The 5,793-nt window shown below is 36.6% G+C and overlaps 1 pseudogene; it reads right to left on the bottom strand.

Moving 5' to 3' along the window:
* Positions 1–487: 487 nt before the first annotated feature.
* On the bottom strand, positions 488–3,004 carry LOC136136897 (small ribosomal subunit protein uS10 pseudogene; annotated as a pseudogene).
* Positions 3,005–5,793: the final 2,789 nt, after the last annotated feature.

The following is a 5,793-nucleotide window of genomic DNA, read 5'->3' as shown; positions in this document are numbered from 1 at the left end:
GCAGTGGCGTCTCTTGCTGTGGAGCATGGGCTCTAGGCTCCCCAGCTCTAGATTGCAGGCTCAGTAGTTGTGGCGCAGAGGCTTAGTTGCTCCATGGCATGTGGGATCTTCCTGGACCAGGGATCAAATCCATGTGCCCTGCACTGGCAGGTGGGTTCTTAACCACTGTGCCACCAGGGAAGTCCCAAGATCTACTGATTCTTTACCCACTGGATTCAACTAACATCATTCTGAAAACTTGTTAGAGCTCTTGGGTAATTACATAGAGAAAATCTCTCTTGGATTATGTAAACAAAGGAAACACAGAAATGTTAACAATCAGAAATTATTGTTGAATTATTACTAATCCTAAATTTTTCTTTTCTCTTTGAAACTACTTCCACACAACACAGATGATAACAATGTATAACAGAAAAAGAGACTTGAGTTTCTCTTTTTTACTTTTTTTTTTTTAACAACTGATTATCAATTTATTTAAAATGTTGATTTAAGCATCTGCAGTGGTGACTTCAACCTCGACTCCTGGCTCAATACTGATAGACGTGATCTGCTTGAAAATTTCAGAAGGACTGTGCAGGTCAATGAGTCACTCGTGGATCCTCAACTGGAAACGATCTCAAGTCTTAGAACCTTCACCACAAGGAGTTTTCCCTGTAGTTATTCTCAGAGTCTTGGTAGGCATCCGAACGATTCTTCTCCTTAGCGTCTCTGATCAGTTCAGCACATACCTTCTCCAAAGACTTCAACGTTGCGGTTGGTGAGGGTGATTCTAATCCGGTGAATCGCCACCTCTGGCTCCACGGCGGTCCGGTACCTGTAAAGCCATGGCTGCGGCATGGCTTCCTGACCAACTTGTTCCTCAGCGAGGGCGAACAGCGGTGAGTCAGGAGCATGAGTGGGTGGCCTGAGGCTCTGCTGCAGCAGCGACCGCGTCTTCCTCCAAGAGCTCTCCTGTGTCTTTATGAGGCAAATGTGAGTGAACCAAAAAAATTCCAGAGAGTACCCACAGAAGAGAAAAAATGAAAAATATTAAATCCAAAAAAATTCACAAAAAGTTAATGCTCCAATTGCTTCAACTTCACTTGAATAAATAAAGGTTGGCTGTAATTGTTAGAAAATAAAAATATTTTGCAGTGTTTCAGACTCCAACATTTCGGAAGGATTATAGATTGGCAAGAAGAGACCACAAACTCACATGCATACAGGCACCCACATTTATGCGGAGTAAGATTAATTTCTGATTTAATTAAATAATGATTCAGAACACAGGGTCGTCCCACAGGGCAGAAGCAGATGCATCCTCCCCAGTCTAGTTCTCATGGTGACACTTGATGCATGACCATGCATCCAGCAACATTAAATCTCTTGACCTCAGAGTCATGCTTTCTCTTTAGCACATATTCAGTTATTTGATGCTTTCCAGCATCATCCTGAACTTTATGCCTTTCAAACACTCAATTGATTCCTATTCATTATACCCACAGGACTCATTCCCTCACTTGTTTCAGATTATTTATCAAATATTACTTTATCAGACACAGACTACCCTGTATAAAAATTATTCTCATAATTTCTCTATCTCTCGAATCTTATTTTACTTCTCTTCAAAGTACATATCACCATATTATTTTCCTGGTTTTATGGTTTGCCTCCCCCACCCCATCAGAACATAAGCTTTCTGAAATCAGAGACCCTGTCAGTTTTGTTCATTGCTATATCTTTAGAACAGAAAACAGTGCCTGGTAGACAGTAACCCCTCAATAAATATTTGCCTAATACATGAATAAATAATTTGTGAAGAAGAGAATCAACTCTATTTTAGATATGTTGAAATTGAAGAGCTTGGAAACATGGGTTAAAAATGAAGAAAGAGATTTAGCAGCTACCCACCTAGGTGTGATAAATGAAGCTAAATGAAACTGATAAGAGTAGGTGAGTTCCTTCAGGTAAAGAAAAAGTGCTAAGAGAGAATAAAATGGGACTAAGTAGAGAAATCTCATAGAACCCTTGTTTTTGAATGAAGGTATAGAAGAGAATTCAGTTAAAGGTATGGGGAAGAGGCCTTCAGAGAAATAAAGAACGATCCTAAGGCATACAGTTCCAAGAGGCAGAAGATGGTCAATCGAGCCCAAACCTACAGAGAAGAACAGCCAGATAAGGAGCAGCTGGATTGGTAGGAAGTCACTGATGACTTCTGAAAGACCAGTTTTGGAATAGGGCAGAAACTAAGTCTCAGTGCCTTGAGATATGAAGAGGATGGGGTGAAAATGTGGAGGCAGAGAGTCAAGAGTCTCTTCATCTCCCCTGAGCTTCAAGAGTACCTGAAATATTTGTTGAATAAATGAGTACATAGATAAATGAATACAGTTTTCTCCCCAGAACCAAGACAGCACATAAATTGCAGCTGAAGTCATGAGATTAAAATGGTAAACAAAACACTCTTTTCAACAACATAGGTTGTATAAAAATATTTCCCTAATCAAAATCAATTTTCTCAGTAGTTTTCCCTCAATAAACATACAGTTTATTCCTGTAACTCATTTTTAAGTGAGCTCCTATGACTTTCATTTGTACCTTGTTTTTTATTTTTGTTTAAAATGCATTCTTGGTTAATGGAGCCTTTAGAAATTTACCTCGAGGTCCCGACTCTGTCTCAGTGGGGAATGACCCTTGTTTTCTTTGGAATTGATAGCCTCTCAGCTGTGCTCCATTGATTTAGCTTCCCAGGTATGCCAGAGGCCACCCTGATGCATGAAGGAGTATGTCCTGAAGTGAATTAATAAAGGGCCTAGTTAGGAAGGCCCTTCTTCTTCCACAAGAAGAACCACCAAATAGTTACATGAAGAAACATATTTCTAGTGGGGTTTAAATATAAATTATAATTAAATTTCTTGCTTTTCTGAACCCACAGCAAACTTATCTTAATCTGTCCCTGGGGTTCTCAAATAAGAGTGTGCATCAAAATCACCTGGAGGAGCTGTTCAACCACAGACTGTTGGGCCATACTCCCCCAGTTTCTGATTCAGTGGTCTGGGGTGGGGACAGATAATCTGCACTTCTAACAAGTTCTCAAGTGATGTGGAGGCTGCTGGACAGAACCACACTTCCAAGAACTACTGTTCTATGCAAACTGTATATATATTTTCATAATAATTTTTCCCCTACTTTCCTGTTGTCCTTCAGAGAAAAGGAGTCAAATTCTCACCCCAGCACTACTTCCCTGGTTTCTGTCAGTTTCTCTTGTGGAAAAAAATTTAAAGCTTTAAAAGCAAGAACAAAGTGATGTTAGGAGTAACCAAGCCTGGGTTTTCAGCTTCTACTCATTTTTAAGTGGAATGAAGGTTTTATCTTAGTCAATAAGATGTTAGTGTCCCTTAGGAAAAAGAAGATGGTGGTATGACACTCCTGATTTCATATTACACTACAAAGCAAAAATAATTAAAACATCATGGTATTGACAGAAAAACATATACACAGATCAGTGGAACAGAATTGAGAGTTCAGAAATAAACTCACACATAAATGGACAGTTAATTTACAACAAAGGAGCAAAGAACATACAATGGAGAAAGGATAGTTTTTCAATAAATGGTGTTGGGAAAATTGGACAGCCATATATAAAAAATGAAACTAGACCACTATCTTACATCATACACAAAAGTAAACATCAAGACTTGAATGTAAAACCTGAAACCATAAAACTCCTAGAAGAAAACATAGACAGCACACTCTTTGACACTGGTCTTAGCAACATCTTTCTGGATATGTCTCTTCAGGCAAAGGAAAAAAAAGCAATAATTAAAAGGACTACATCACACTCAAAACTTTTGCACAGCAAAGGAAACCATCAACACAATGAAAAGACCACCTCCAAATGGGAGAAGATATTTGCAAATCATATATCAAATAAGGCGTTAATATCCAAAATATATAAAGAACTCATAAAACAACAAAAAGCCTGATTTAAAAATGGACAGAGGATCTGAATAGACATTTGTCCAAAGAAGACATACAGATGACCAACAGGCACATGAAAAGATGTTCAACATCACTAATTATTAGGGAAATGAAAATCAAAACCACAATGAGATACCACCTCCCACCCATTAGAATGGATATTATCAAAAAGGCAAGAAACAAGTGTTGGCAAGGTTGTGGACAAAAGGGAACCCCCATGCACCATTGGTGGGACTGTAAATTGGTGCGGCTGCTGTGGAAAACAGTATGGAGGTTTCTCAAAAAATTAAAAATATGTATGTGTCACACCCAGTCTTCCAATTTATCCCTTCCCATGCCTCTTACTCCCCAGTAACCACAAGTTTATTTTCTACATCTGTAACTCTACTTCGGTTTTGTAGATAAGTTCATTTGTAGCCTTTTTTGAGATTCCACATATAAGTGATATCATATGATATTTGTCTTTTGCTGTCTGACTTACTTCACTCAGTATGAGAATCTCTAGGTCCATCCATGTTGCTGCAAATGGCATATATATACAGTAGATAACTAATAAGGACCTGCTGTATAGCACAGGGAACTCTACTCAGTACTCTGTAATGGCTTATGGGGAAAAGAATCTAAAAAAGAGTGGATATATGTCTATGTATAACAGATTCACTTTTCTGTATACCTGAAACTAACAGAACATTGTAAATCAATTATACCCCAATAATTTTTTTTAAAAAAATTACAAATAGAACTATTACATGATACAGCTCTTCTACTTCTGGGTATTCATCTGAAGAATATAAAAACACTGGTTTGAAAAGATATATGCCCCCTATGTTCACTGCAGAATTATTTACAATAGCATATATATATATGTATATATATATATATATATATATATATAGCATATATATATACTACTATATATAGTATATATATATAGCATATATATATAGCATATATATATATACTACTATATATAGTATACATATAGCATATATATATATATATATATATATATATATACTACTCAGTCATAAAATATAAGATGCAATCTTTCCATTTGCTACCTTGAGCATATTATGCAAAGTGAAATAAGTCAGAGAAAGACAAATACCATATGATTTCACTCACATGTGGAATATAAAACAAGCAATAATAAAATAAAACAAGCAAAACAAACACACAGATACAGAGAACATATTAGTGACTACCAGAAGGGAAGTGGGGTGGAAGAGGGTGAAATGGGTAAAGCAGGTTAACTGTATGGCAATGGATGGAAACTAAACTTTTGGTGGTGAGCACACAGCAGTGTATACAGAAGCTGAAATATAATGTTGTATACATGAAACTTAATGTTATAAACTGTTACCTTAATAAAAGAAAGAAAAAAAAGATGTTAGTGCCACTTAGAAAATAAGAACTCAAATGAAATCATACAAATATAGTTGAACTATCTAGCACTAAAAAGTGATTCTTTTTCATTTGCAAAACATGCATAAAATAAACACTTGTCCCCATCAAAGTCCTTAATACTATTTAGAAATGGAGGGTGGTATTCATAAAATGACAAAAGAAAATAATACTCATTTTCCACATTGATCTTTATTTTTCCATTTTTTATTTTGTTTTTAAGTCAAAGAAGAAACAGCACACTTAGAGTCTAAACAATCTAAAGGTAGACTGTAATGCTTAAATTGGGACCTTCACAATTAAATTATTTTTCTTCCTTTACTCAAGGTATTGACAAAGAGAAGAGCATGGTATCCTAAGTAGGGCATAATCTGACTGTGCAGAGCTGATGGGGCAAGTCATGTGAGGCTCTAAGTGAGCTTCTTACCTGCT

Source organism: Phocoena phocoena, chromosome 17, assembly GCF_963924675.1.
Source record: "Phocoena phocoena chromosome 17, mPhoPho1.1, whole genome shotgun sequence".
In the NCBI taxonomy this organism is placed as follows: domain Eukaryota; kingdom Metazoa; phylum Chordata; class Mammalia; order Artiodactyla; family Phocoenidae; genus Phocoena; species Phocoena phocoena.
This window is presented reverse-complemented; position numbering and strand designations above follow the sequence as displayed.